Below are 14707 nucleotides of genomic sequence, written 5' to 3'. Positions count from 1 at the left end.
TGCTCGGCCCAGCTCAACTGGGGCACAATCGCAGTGGTTCTCCTAGTGCTACCTTAGCCGATATAGAGGAACGTAAGGCACCAAAACATAGGAGCCGGGCAAACCCAACTATTGACCCAAGACATGATTCAGAGCCGATGCATATAATGCTATAAGTTCGGGGTGCCGCACTTGTGAAAGTGTTCGAACTTCTCACACCATATTGAGGGGTGCTAAAAGCCCCTGGCGTATTTTGGCCGTACCAAGTTGTACGGGTGCAACATGTCGTTAAGGAACATTTATTTATAAAAAGATAGTGCAAAAATAGACAAAAGCTATGCATTGTTTATGAAAAATAGTTGCGATCAAAGCAGAACGATACAAGTAATGCAATAAACGAAAAGTTGGACTATTTAACATGTCTTCTCCAGGGGCAAGCTGCGGAATAGTATGCGAAACAGGTATACTGCTCGTGATAGAGACCACCTGGGATTTGCGTAATGCGGCATGGCTTGTGTGCTTCCCTGGTTCTTGCATTGTTTGTGCGGCAATTGAACTGCCGAACAGGCCTTCCGAAGAGTAGAGTCCTGGAAGTAAGAGAAAAGTAAAAAATCGGCAGCCCCTGGTGCGGTTTAAGCCGTGTTTTGGGCGTGCCGTGATGGTGCCCCTCCCCCTATGCCCATGGTATTTCCAGAGCATAATTATGTACGCGAAGTACTGGCGTCACCTTTTTTGCTAGGGTTGGGGTTGGGGCCGTATTTCTATGCCTGCTCGGAACGTGCCAGGCGGTCTTGTTGTAGGTTACTCCGGACGCGCTTGACGGTGTTCGGACGTTTAATGGCCGGATTGGAGATCTGCCTGGAGAGGCTGCTTTGTACTTCCGCTGCAAGGGCAGCCGTGTGCTCCTCCGTTCGGAGGGAGCGTTCGGTGTTTCCATTGACCGTAATTACTCCATGAGGGCCTGACATCTTGAGCTTAAGGTATGCGTAGTGCGGTACCGCATTGAATTTGGCGAATGCGGTTCGTCCGAGCAGTGCATGATAGCCACTGCGGAATGGGACTATGTCGAAGACCAATTCCTCGCTTTGGAAATTATCCGGGGATCCGAAGACCACTTCAAGTGTGACTGAGCCTGTACAGTTGGCCTCTACACCTGGTATTACGCCTTTAAAGGTCGTTTTGGTGGGCTTAATCCTCGAGGGATCGATGCCCATTTTTCGCACTGTATCCTGGTAAAGCAGGTTCAGGCTGCTGCCGCCGTCCATGAGGACTCTAGTGAGATGAAATCCGTCAATAATTGGGTCTAGAACCAATGCGGCAAATCCGCCATGACGGATGCTAGTGGGATGGTCTCTTCGATCAAAGGTGATCGGGCAGGAGGACCATGGGTTAAACTTTGGGGCGACTGGCTCTACCGCGTATACGTCCCTTAACGCGCGCTTTCGCTCCCTTTTTGGACGTGGGTGGCGTATATCATGTTCACCGTCCGCACTTGTGGGGGAAAACCCTTCTGTCCATTGTTGTTCGGCGGCCGGGGCTCCTCGTCGTCATCGCTATGCAGCCCCTTGTCTTCATTGTCGGCGCTTAACTTGCCTGCCTGCTTGAACAGCCAACAATCCCTGTTGGTGTGATTGGCCGGCTTTTCGGGGGTGCCATGTATTTGGCACAAGCGGTCAAGTATTCGGTCCAAGCTGGACGGGCCCCTAGGATTCCTTTTGAATGGCTTTTTCCGCTGACCGGATTTAGAGCCTCTGAATCCGGCATTAACTGCTGTATCCTCAGCATTATCGCCGTTAATGCGGCGCTTCTGCTTGTTGCGACGCGACCTGCCACTAATGTCCCTAGTGTGCAAACTACCAGGGTTCTTGGTCATATTGTTTCTACGAGCAAGCCAGCTATCTTCTCCCGTGCAAAAGCGGGTCATGAGTGTCGTGAGTGCTGCCATAGATTTCGGCTTTTCCTGCCCAAGGTGCCGAGCCAGCCACTCGTCACGGATATTGTGCTTGAAGGCTGCTAGGGCCTCAGCGTCCGGACAGTCGACTATTTGATTTTTCTTTGTTAGGAACCGTGTCCAGAATTGCCTGGCCGATTCCTCTGGCTGCTGAATTACGTGACTTAGGTCATCGGCGTCTGGGGGTCACACATAAGTGCCCTGGAAATTGTCGAGGAATGCGGCTTCCAGGTCCTCCCAACAACTGATTGATCCTGTTGGCAGGCTGTTGAGCCAATGCCGAGCTGGTCCTTTAAGCTTGAGTGGGAGGTATTTGATGGCGTGAAAATCGTCGCCGCGGGCCATGTGGATATGAAGGACATAATCCTCGATCCATACCGTAGGGTCTGTTGTGCCATCATATGATTCGATGTTTACGGGTTTGAAACCCTCGAGGATTTGATGATCCATTATTTCGTCTGTAAAGCACAGTGGGTGTGCGGCGCCTCTGTACTGGGCGATATCATGACGTAGCTCCAATGATTTTTTGTCTACTGTGTTCAGCCCTGCCGAATTTGTGGCCGGCGTGAAGGTTACCATCTCGAGACATGGGGTGCCCACGCGATCCGTAGATCGATAGTGTTTGCCCTGCCTTGTCCTCCAACATGTCTCATAAGTCCGGCGCATATTCCCGTGCCTTGGTACGGGGTGCGGCTTGAGTGGAGGGCCGGGAGGCCTCTCTGTCGCGGCCACGAGGTGGCCGTTCGGCCGCATCAAGTGCTTCCTCCTCTAATTGGGGTAGCAACCTGCGCTTTGGGTAACTCTTGGAGGGGCGTTCGAGTTTATGCTCTTTGGCCGCAAGGGCTTCGGTCCATCTGTCAACCAGCAAATCTTGATCAGCTCGGAGCTGTTGCTGTTTTTTCTTGAGGCTTCTTGCCGTGGCCATAAGCCTGCGTTGGAAACGCTTTTGCTCAACGGGGTCCTCTGGCACGACGAATTCGTCGTCGTCGAGGCTTGCCTCGTCTTCGGAGGGAGGCATATAATTATCGTCCTCGACCTCTCTGTCTGCCGCTCTCTCATGAGGGCTGGTTTCTCCATCCTCCTGCGCTAAACCTTGCTGGAGGGGGTTTTCTTCGGCACTCTCCGGAGTATTATTATCTCCCGTGCTGGAATCACCGTTTTTCTGTTGGCGGGATTTTGAGCGGCGCCGCTGACGCCGACGCTTGGGCTGTTTCTTGGAGGGGTCATCCTCCGCTGTTCCATCGCCCTCTCCCTCTTTTTGGGTGTCCACCATGTATATGTCATATGAGAGGTGGCTTTTCAGGGCCTAGTAGGCGCTGGTTCTTCATCATCTCCTTCATCGGCGTCCATACCGTCGATGTCTTCGGAGTCGAAGTCGAGCATGTCGGTTAAGTTGTCGACAGTGGCTACAAAGTGGGTGGTGGGTGGGTTTTGAATTTCTTCATCGTCCGTACCCTAACCTTGCTGACCGTAGTCTGGCCAAGGCTCTCCTGATAAAGAGAGAGACTTCAGTGACTTCAGGATATTGCCGAAAGGCGAGTGCTGAAAGACGTCCGCGGCCGTGAACTCCATGATCGGCGCCCAATCGGATTCGATCGGCAGGGGCGCGGAGGGTTCGGAGTTCGGAGAAGAATCCGGCTCTGTGGAGTCACGAGTCTCGCAGAGTACGGGGCTGGTGTTCGGCTCAACCGCTGTTGGGATCACAGCCCCCGAGGTGGCGTCCAACCGCCCATCCTTGATCGGCGCGGTTGGCCCCGGACTAAGGGTCGGAGCCGATGCGGGTGCGGCCTCCAGGGCACTGTTCGGCAGCAGCGCTAGATCATGCTCGTCGTGACAGTGCGGCGCGCTTGGCGGTGGTTCGAATCCGCCGAAGATCAAGTCCCCGCGGATGTCAGCCGTGTAGTTTAAATTTCCGAATCTGACCTAACGGCCAAGGGCGTAGCTTTCGATCTGCTCTAGATGGCCAAGTGAATTGGCCCACAGTGCGAAGCCGCCAAAGACGAAGATCTGTCCGGGGAGGAAGGCCTCACCCTGGATTGCATCGCCATTGATGATCGTAGGAGCCATCGGGCCTGACGGCGATGGCACAGAGGAACTCTCAATGAAAGCACCAATGTCGGTGTCAAAACCGGCGGATCTCGGGTAGGGGGTCCCGAACTGTGCGTCTAGGCCGGATGGTAACAGGAGGCAAGGGACACAAAGTTTTACCCAGGTTCGGGCCCTCTCGATGGAGGTAAAACCCTACATCCTGCTTGATTAATATTGATGATATGGGTAGTACAAGAGTAGATCTACCACGAGATCAGAGAGGCTAAACCCTAGAAGCTAGCCCATGGTATGATTGTTGATGTGTATGTTGTCCTACGGACTAAAACCCTCCGGTTTATATAGACACCGGATAGGGTTAGGGTTACATAGAGTCGGTTACAATGGTAGGAGATCTTCATATCCGTATCGCCAAGCTTGCCTTCCATGCCAAGGAAAGTCCCTTCCGGACGCGGGACAGAGTCTTCAATCTTGTATCTTCATAGTCCGGGAGTCCGGCTGAAGGTATAGTTCGGCTATCCGAACACCCCCTAATCCAGGACTCCCTCACCGATGCTTTTCAGATATTCTAAGAACTTGCCATCGATTTCACAATGAAACACACGACCACGACCACGAGTGAGATGGATTAGCAACTCACCGTCATTGAGCACAACCATCGTAGGGAACCACATAACCTTTGAACATAGTATGGGATCAAATCTCGACAAATTAATCTGATGCTTGAAAGTCTAGGTTTCCGTTGCAGCGCCGTAGTCTTCTATTACCCAAACATCTATGGTCATTTGGTCACGCTAGTGCTGCACAAAGCAATAGTGCCATCCATCTTCAACAACTCGTGGAAGCTCAGCTGGAACAGATGACCCATTGACCGAAATGTTTCGGCTGCTATGTTGAACACCATTATTGTGCAACCGGGAAGACCCCAATGTAGGGTGCCCTGGTGGTGGACCGGTGGACACTGGAAAACCAGACGAATTCGGTAGGCCTGCACATAGCACAATCTTCATGGGTGTTGTTTTCGTGATATTTCCTTCTACGAAGCAACTTGTGTCACTGGATCCCACTGCTACAATGTAGTAAAATGTCATAAAGGTTGTTTATGCTATGTCATAGTATGTCAGAGTAGAGGTATTCTTCAGATGGTTGGTGCCGATACAAGCCGACGATGTGATGCACGAATCAATGTAGGCCTTGGGCCCTAAGGGAGCACACTCATGAGTAATTGGGTTGAAGACGGAGAAGTTTTCAGGAGGAGTGCGAAGAAGTTTGCACACTCACGGATCCATGGGAGACGATTATGAGGCCATCATGGATAGCCTGGAGTTTATTGTAGGCCTGGACCATGTGGCAATAGTTGTTGATGGCTTGCACCGGTGTCGAGCGAAAACACGAGGCAGGTGGTCTATGGCTAGATGACGTGGCTGAGGAGCGGGAGCCAGGGCTGGTGGCGACGGTGGTCTAGCATGAACTTGTCGGTGAAGGTGGCATTGCGCCTCCATTGGTTATTGCTGTTCCATCAGATCCAGTTCTGAATAACTAGAAACAAGAGAGATGTAAGAATGGTGCATAATGGATTTGCCGCAGGGGCGAAAGGATTTTAGCTGGGGCGGATAAAGGAGATAGATGATGCCTTGTCTGTACAGACATGGTAGGTCACCATTGTCTGACTCCTCTGTCCACCCTTGGTGAAATCCTCTCGCCCCTGCGACAAACCTATCATGCACCATTCTTACATCTTCTCTCTTGTTTCTAGTTATTCGGAATCGGATATGATGGAGCACCAGCAACCAGTAGTCACCATGCCAGGCCATGGAGTCGTGACCGTGCTCGACAAGCTTCCCGAGTTGATCATTGTCAAAGAGATCCTCGTCCTTTTGCCGGCCAGGGACGTCATGCGCTGCAGTCGTGTCCGCAAGTGGTGGTGCAGTGCCACATCCACCGATAAGTACATGTGTACCACCACCACCGCCTGCCCTTGCTCCCGTTGCTCAGCCACCTCATCCAACAACAAACCACCCACCTCTTGTTTTCGCTTTACACCAGTGCAGGCAAACAACAGCTATGCCCCGAGGTCCGGGCCTACAATAAACTCCAGGCTGCCCATGATGGCCTAATCACCGTCTCTCATGGATCCGTGAGTGTGCGAACTTCTTCTTCTCCTCCAGAAAATTTCTTCGTCAGCAACTCGATCACCCATGGGTGTGCCCCCCTATGGAGTCCAAGCCTACAATGAATTATGCATCACATTGCTAGCTTCTATCTACACCAACCATCTAAAGAATACCAGGTGCTTCGGTTCTCTACTCCAATAGTGGGATCCAGTGACCCAAGATGCATCGTAGAACGAAACATCACACGGACAACACCCATGGAAATTGTGTTATGTGTGGGCCTATCGGATTCGTCCGATTGTCCACCAATTCACCACCATATTAGCCTCCACTGAGGACTTCGTGGCTGCACAATGATGGTGTTCAACACAACAGTCGAAACATCCCGGTTGATGGCTCGTCCATTCCAGCTGTGCTTCCATGAGTTGTTGAAGATGGATGGCACTCTTGCTTTATGCAGTGTCATCCGTGACCAAATGGCCATAAATGTTTTGGTAATAGAAGACTACGATGCTGAAACGGATAACTTGGACTTTCAAGCAACATATTATTATTTGGGGATTTGGTCCAATACCACGTTCAAAGGTGACGAGGTTCCCTAGGACGGCTGTTCACAATGATGGTGAGCTACTAATCCAACTCACTCATGGTCGTGGGCGTGTGTTTCATTGTGACATCGATGGCAAGTTCTTAGGATATCTGAAAAGCATGGATGCCCAAGAAATCAACCTTTGGATCACCAAGCATTACCTCAAGGATAGCCTTATTCCCCTTCCACTATTCGATGATATGAGAGAAGAAGATTGTGCAACTTAGGGGTCTCCGTTTCTTGTAGGGCTATAGGAAGTGCTTGATATGTATGTCCTACATCATTGCTGGTTTGTTACGCCATTGGAGTATCTATTATGTATGAGTCTTGCCTTTTATTCTTACTTGTTCTTCTTAGGGCTACTAGCTAGTAGAATTGAACATTCTGGATGGTAGAAGAGCACCTCTGCTACCATTATTTGTTGTCTAAAAGTTTTGAACCATGGAGAATCTTGCTATAGAACTTGAAGGCTTGCTCTTTGTGTGGTGATGTTTTTGTTTGGCACTCTCGCATAACTTTGTTCAGTTTGGTACTCGGCAATTATGTGTCCATTGTAATTTTATTACGGCTTTGTTGAAAATCTTAGCAAGTAATTACCATGGTCTTATTACTGGTCGTTTCTATGTCTTGGATTGTTTGTTGTACTGGCATATACTGTATGTGTGTGTGTAAATACTAAAAATTATCATACCAATTGCAAGATAAAGAGGGCATTGGTTGCTTTGTTTTAATAGTGACATACATGTTTTCCTTGTTTTTATAGCTATATGTTCCCTACCTTCCAGTTTGAGGGCCTATCTCAAAATGTTTGTTTTTTCGTTTGATAAGTCTCATTTTATTGCTCCTCGTCACATGTTAAGATTTTGAGGTGCATTAAATCGTTGAATGTGAGGACTAAGAGAAAATTCACCAATGCATGTAAACAATCTTGGTCATTTAGTGGCCAGGCGTGCATGCATTGCAGTTAATGCATTGATAAACACAATGTTTGGAGAAAAACGGGCATGTTAATTGAGCACTTTTGCAAATTACATGACTCACAATCTATCTTGATTGGCTAGATCTTTGAATCGAGCTCTTTAAACCGAAAGGAAGGGAGTACTATCATTGACATCATCTACTTGATATCATTATATTGTAAAATTTGAACGGTCCATATATACTTGTGAGCATGTTATAAAAGAGCTTTGTAAACACATACCTTATTTCTCTTCATGATATCGTTCTCACCTTTCCTCCTAAATTTCACCTGATATGACGTGTACATGAGGATGCCGCATAAACTCTCCTCAGCGTGACCACTAACGTTGTGCGCCATGCGGATGTAGTCGTTTTCACCCCAATCTGGCCCAATGAGTATTTGACGATCCAGTAACTTATGGGTCCCTTTGACTCATACTCATCGGTGATGCCATATACTACCACCATCATTTCATGGTTCAGGTTTGTCCCACGCGGCCCAGCGAAGACGCCTCTGCCATAGCGCTGAAATGCCGTCGAGTTGGCGTTGATTGCCATGATGACGGGCTGTGGCACCACTGCCTGCATCAACACAACCTCATTCGGCGACATTTGTTGTAGCTGTTGATAGTGATGACGGGGCTCCGTTCGGCTTGCGAATCAAGTAGTAGTCATGCTCATGGCCAACATATGGGTAATCAACCTCTGTTTTGATGCCGCCATGGTGGATGTACTTGAAGGCCCCTTCCATGTTGCCGCCATGACAACCCTCATCCCCTTGTCATGGTCTAGAAGTTGTTGCACAAACAATGACTCTAGGTTTCCAGTCCTGATGGAGTTGATGCCCTCCACCGCCGCTATCGTCGCGAAGGCCCAATAGCCCCCACAGGTCCCCTGGTGCTTCGCATTCGTCACCGGCGACGAACGTTGGTCATATCCCATCATTCGCTAGTCCACAATAGCTGGGTGGTCATCATGGGCGGTGATGGTGCCATGCGTGAGCAGACCCTGGCGCTAGCGCTTTCGGTCATTGGACATGATGTTGGAGCAGCGACCATATGTGCGGTCGACTTCTTCATCGGCCATGCCGCCGAAGAGGTTGAGGCTCAGCTTCTAGGGCACATTGCGTTGGTTGAACTCATGGACCATGGGTGCGTTCTCCTTAAACATGTTGAAGCATTGGGCCTTGTCGCCGAGGTCGCATGCCACCCTGTGGTGCTTGCCCCGGTGCTCATATAGCGCCCACATGGACTCCTCAGATGCTAGGTCCTTATCTACGATGTCCATGGTGCTTGCCGCCGGTGTAGTGGCAACCAGCGCGATGGCCATGAGTAGCATCACCGCAAGTGCTCCTGCCATTGTGTGTAGTTACTTTGAGTATCCTAGGTAACGATGGAGCTTCTTACAACAATCTAACACCTCCTTATATATGGAAAATTCTCTTTGCGAACCATCCTAAAGTACTAGACCGATCGTACGCAAGGTCGTCACTGAAAATTTTGAGCCGTGTGGCGAATCAGGTAGTAATTGAGCAAAACTTGTACTATCTCCATCTCTGTTTATCAATCCCTATTGTTTTTGGTTTAAATTTTGACCACACATTTGACTAACAAAATGTTAATGCATGTCATGATTTGTATTTTAATGTAGTTCTCAATGATATTATATTTGCTACACATAACTTATATTTTATTAGTTAAAATCATGATCAAAATATGATCCAAAATGAACAATCAGGATGTAGATAGTATATTTCATGTGTAGATCTTAACCGATCCTGAACAATTCTTATTATATATCAGGGAAGAATGAACAATCAACCGTGTGGCCTTCGAGAAAGAGTAGACAAAAAAGTAAATGTGAAGACCATCTGTTAGCCACTCACACCTAGCAAATATGTCTATTTAATATAAGATCATCTGTTAGCCACTCACACCTAGCAAATCTGTCTATTTAATATAAGATCATCTGTTAGCCACTCACACCTAGCAAATTTGTCTATTTAATATAAGATCATCTGTTAGCCACTCACACCTAGCAAATCTGTCTATTTAATATAAGATCATTAGAAAAAGCAACAAAATCACCATATTCATTCTCATATGCTACAGATATATAATACATTGATTGTAAGTTTTAATGGTCTAGATTTCAAATTAAACTAAATCAATGTATATCTCGGTTGATTAGATGCTAGGTGAAAGTGCGTTATATCGACTAGAGGGGGTGAATAGGTGATTTTTATGAAATTCTTCACTGAGGAATTTGCCGGTGAGGAAATTCCTTAGCGAAGAACTACTAGCAGCGGAATAAGTACTCAAAGGTAAACATAACAGAATACAAGCATAGTCATCATGATGAAATGAAGACAGGCACAGAGTACAGGAAGCGTAAGCACAAGATAACACAGGATGAAGACAAACAGACTGAAGAAATTGAACTGAGGAAATTGAGAAAGTCTTCAGTCAAAGTCTTCAAACACATATATGAACAAACACACAACACAGTTATGAGGAAATGAACGAGTTGAGGGAATAGAAACAGTAAGCTTGGTGAAGACAATGATTTGGTAGACCAGTTCCAACTGCTGTCTCAGTTGTACGTCTGGTTGGAGCGGCTGAGTATTTAAACTCGAGGACACACAGTCCCGGACACCCAGTCCTGAACACGCAGCTCAGGACACCCAGTCCTCACCGTATTCTCCTTGAACTAAGGTCACACAGACCTCGTCCAATCACTCGTGGTAAGTCTCCAGGTGACTTCCGAAACTTCACAAACTTGGTCACTCGGCGATCCACAATTCCTCTTGGATGCTCTAGACCATGACGCCTAACCGTCTGGAAGAAGCACAGTTTTCAAAGGTAACAAGCATCAGATCCACGCAGGATCAATCTCTTCAGTGATGCTCAATCACTTGGGGTTTGTAGGTGTTTGGGTTTTTGTTTTTTTCCTCACTTGATGATTTTCGCTCAAAGTCCTCGGAGGATGGGTTGCTCTCAAATGACAAGTGTCAGTTTCTCTCGGAGCAGCCAGCCAGCTAGTGGTTGTAGGGGGCGGCTATTTATAGCCTAGGGAGCATCCTGACATGATAAGACATAAATGCCCTTCAATGATATGACCGTTAGATGGATAGATATTTTGGGATAGCTGGCGCATAGCACAGCAACGGTCAAAATTTTGAGTAGCAAAATCCTCAAGGCTATCATGTTCCTCACTGTGTAGGAAATCCGCACTGGCGAATTCCTAACTCCTTAGTCAGAACAAATTCCTCAGAGACCAAAATAACTTCATCTCTGTCGCTGAAGAATATGACTAGACTGTATGAGATTTCCAATGGCTTCACTCGAAGGGATTGGTAGGTGTAGGATTTTGAGTTGAGCATCACATGGAAATTTTTCCTTAGTATTTCCTCGACCCCCTTTAACAGTACGGTGTTTCCTATGACTCAAGAAAGAGAAAATGAAACTACGAAAACAAAAGTCTTCACGCTTCATGTTCCTCGAATGAATACCAAGTCTTCAAGGTCACACCAATTTCTTCACTTTCAAAGTCTTCAGGAAGTCTTCAGAGATTTAAAGTCTTCAGTCGAAGAACTTCATTTTTAGGGGTCGACTTTCTCTGTAAAGATCAAACTCCTCATTGACTTATAGACCTGTGTACACTCACAAACGCATTAGTCCCTTAACCTATAAGTCTTCAATACACCAAAATCACTAAGGGGCACTATATGCACTTACAATCTCCCCCTTTTTGGTGATTGATGACAATATAGGTTAAGTTTTCAACAGGGATAAACGTATGAAGTGTAAATACTGATATTGAGGAATTTGATTGCAAGATATAGAAGAACTCCCCCTGATGATGTGCATAGTGAGGAATTCGCTTTTGAAGCAATGCACACTTGAAGAGTTGAATCATGGAGATCTCCCCCTATATCTTGTAATTCATACACACATTTGACATATAACAGTGAAGAATTTGAAATGCATGATGAAATATGGTGACTGATGTAATTCAGCATGCGTGCAATAATATTAACGAGGAATAAGCATGCAGAAAACGTCTCAAGAGTATCAGAGCACCATCAGGTTTAAGTTTACAACTCGATCCAATAAAGTCTCAGAAGAACGAGAGTCGTAACTTGAAAAAAATGCCCATATGGAAAGACCCGCTTGAAGACTAACTCAAAATTCTCCCCCTTTGTCGTCAAATGACCAAAAGGATCGAATATGAGGACTAATGCCCCTGAAGAATATCAAGTTGATGAAGGAGCGCCAGCGTTGTTGGGGTCGTTTGTTGTAGTAGGGCCTGCCGCAGTGTCGTCCAATTCTTCATTTTCATCAGTGTCGCGCGATGAAGAATATGAGCTGGCCACTAAGGAAGGAACCTTGACCTTCTTGAATTTCTTCGGTGGAGGTGCAGACTAGTCAAAATCTTCCTTGAGACCCATTTTCTTCAGATCATCTTCACCATACAGATGTGACAGAATGGCCCAGGTGCGACCGAACACTTCATGGAGGTAGTAATGGTTTTTCTTCACTGCATTGTGTGTAGCAGTCATGTTGTGAAGAAATGAACCAAACTAACGCTTAACCCATTTATGATTTTGATCCACCTTCTGGTGAAGACTAAGCAGAAGCTCATGATCAGTCATCACACGAGGAGCAGTGGCTTGAGGAGTAGACTTGGGTGCATTGGCAGAGTCATGTGTGGCAGAGTCATGATTGGTGGAATAAGAGGCAGCTTTGTGAAACTGTCCATCCAATGGACGAATGCTTTCATCTATAACAGCTGGTGCCTTGCCCTTTTCATCAACTGAGGAATAGGTCTGCTTGAAGACTTCAATTGGGGGCAACTAGCTAAGGTGATTCTGAAAATCAGCTTTGTAGTTGAGTGAAGACCTTGTTGTGAGGAATCTCATAATCCAAGGTGCATAAGGCTTCAACTCAAACGGAGACAGTGCAACATTTGCCAGAGTCCTGATGAAGAAATCGTGATAATTGACAGGAATGCCATGAACGATGTTGAATACCAGATTCTTCATGATGCCAACAATTTCCTCATCAGATGAGTCATGGCCTTTGATAGGACTCATTGTCCTCGTAAGAATACGATGGACAGTTCTGGACACATAAAGTAATTCCTTCACGAGGAATTTGGTTCGTGGGGCCTGACCTGGCTTCAAAGGTTTCATCAGAACCTGCATGTAGTGATTTGTAAGCTCAGGTTCACTGTAGATGCAACGAGCTTCTTCAAGGGGAGGACTGAGTGGTAAGGCATGAAGCAATTTAGAAGCTGGTGCAGTGTAGTGAGTGTTTTCAGACATCTAGTCCAGCACCCATGAATTCACATCTTCAGAATCTCCTGTGATGTGCAACATTGTATAAAATTGAAGAATCAGTTCTTCATTCCAATCGCAGATGTCAGAGCAAAAATTTAACAGTCCAGCATCATGAAGAACACTGAGGACTGGTGCGAAGCACGGCAGAGATTCCATATCCACGTGAGGAATATGCTCATGGTAGAAGATTTTCTCTTTGTTGAACATCACTGAGGAATAGAAATTGGCTTGACTAGCAGTCCAGAAATGCCTTTTCCTAATGCGAGCAGAGTTATAAGGGTTGTAGTCTTCGAAGAATACATGCTCGCCGAAGAAATCATCAGCCTTGAACTTTTTCTTGCGTGAGAATGGATCCTTTGGCTTGGGCAGAGGAGTGTCAGTGAGTTGCATCACGACCTCAGGAATCACAATCTCAGGTTCTTCAGGCTGAGGAATTTCTGGTTCCTCTTCAGTGGCAGTCTGTGTCTTTAGATGTTCAGCAGCAGCAGTTTCTTCAGCACTAGTGGCTGGAATTTCCTCATGTACAGATGAAGTGGGGTGAGTTTCTTCAGAGCCCATTTGAACAGTTTGTGCGGGGGACTGAGGTATTTGCTACAATGGTGTGAACTTTGGAGAGTTTGGATGCCGACTTTCCCAGAATTCATCACTCATCACGGGTGTGGAGCAGCCAACGTCCACATCTTCATCTTCCATTTCTTCAACGCCAACCTCTTCAGCTGTGAACTGAGGCATAGACGAGGAGATAATAGGTGTTGAAGGGAGCGTATCTACTTCAATTTCTTCATCAATCTGCTCTGACGAAGTAGCAGAATGATTTTCTTCATCAGATCCGTTAGGGATATCATATTCTTCACCAAAAGGAACAAGGTCCTTTGATGGCATGGTTGAGATTGGAACAACATCAATGGGATTAGCAAATGAACTGGTCAAAGGCTTCATCTTCTTCGGAGCTGAAGAATCTGAAGTAGCTGATGCTTTCCTTTTCTTCACTGCTGCACGCTCTGCAGCCTTGGTCTTCTTCACATCTGATGCAGATGGCAGGATCGGAGTTGGTGTTGACGCAGGAGGAGCAGAGGAATTTGGTTGATTTTCTTCAGGCACAACTGATGCAGTTGCCCTGATTTCTTCAGTTTCTTCAGGCGCACCACTAGTGGATGCCCTGGCAATTTCTTCAGCAGCCGGAATGCAGTCATCAGCCCTGGAACTCACATTTTCTTCAGCAACCTGATTTTCATCAGCGGTGCTGGCATGTTCTTCAGTCGGCTGAGCAGATGCTTCAGCCTGAGGAACTTCCTGTTGCGTTGGGGCAGCAACATTGGAAGTGAAGTTATCCGCAAGTTTCACAAAACGAACCTTGGCTCCAAGTCAATCAGCATGGTATGCGTCAAATTCATCACTGAGTTTCTTGATCTCAGATTGAGTAGTGACAAGTTCTTCAGTTGTCATAGAGACAACGTTTTTCTTCAGATAGCGCTCCTTTTTGTACGGCGCTTTCTTGATCTGCCTGGCCTTCTCATATTTCCATTTTTCTTCTTGGATGAAGTGAGTCAGCATGTGACTTTGGCCAGCAGTCAGCTTGAAATCAGTCATGGGAGTGTTGGGGTCCTTGTGCCAAACATCAATGTATTCAAGGATCAACTTGGGATCCAAAAGCAGTGGCACATGGCTCTAGCGGCCCTGACTTGCCTATCTCTGCTGAAGCTCCTGAGGCAATTGAGATGCCTGCA

General features: G+C 47.0%; 2 pseudogenes; one reads left to right on the top strand and one right to left on the bottom strand.

The window, feature by feature from the left end:
• Positions 1-5751: 5751 nt before the first annotated feature.
• LOC147990383 (uncharacterized) lies at positions 5752-6933 on the top strand (annotated as a pseudogene).
• Positions 6934-7853: 920 nt separating this feature from the next.
• On the bottom strand, positions 7854-8998 carry LOC125532768 (thiol protease SEN102 pseudogene; annotated as a pseudogene).
• Between the last annotated feature and the right edge of the window lie 5709 nt (positions 8999-14707).

Source organism: Triticum urartu, chromosome 1A (assembly GCF_056163025.1).
Source record: "Triticum urartu cultivar PI428250 chromosome 1A, HENAU_Tu73, whole genome shotgun sequence".
NCBI classification, from domain to species: Eukaryota; Viridiplantae; Streptophyta; class Magnoliopsida; order Poales; family Poaceae; genus Triticum; species Triticum urartu.
Note: the sequence above shows the minus strand (reverse complement) of the source record. Positions and strands in the feature narration are given on the sequence as shown.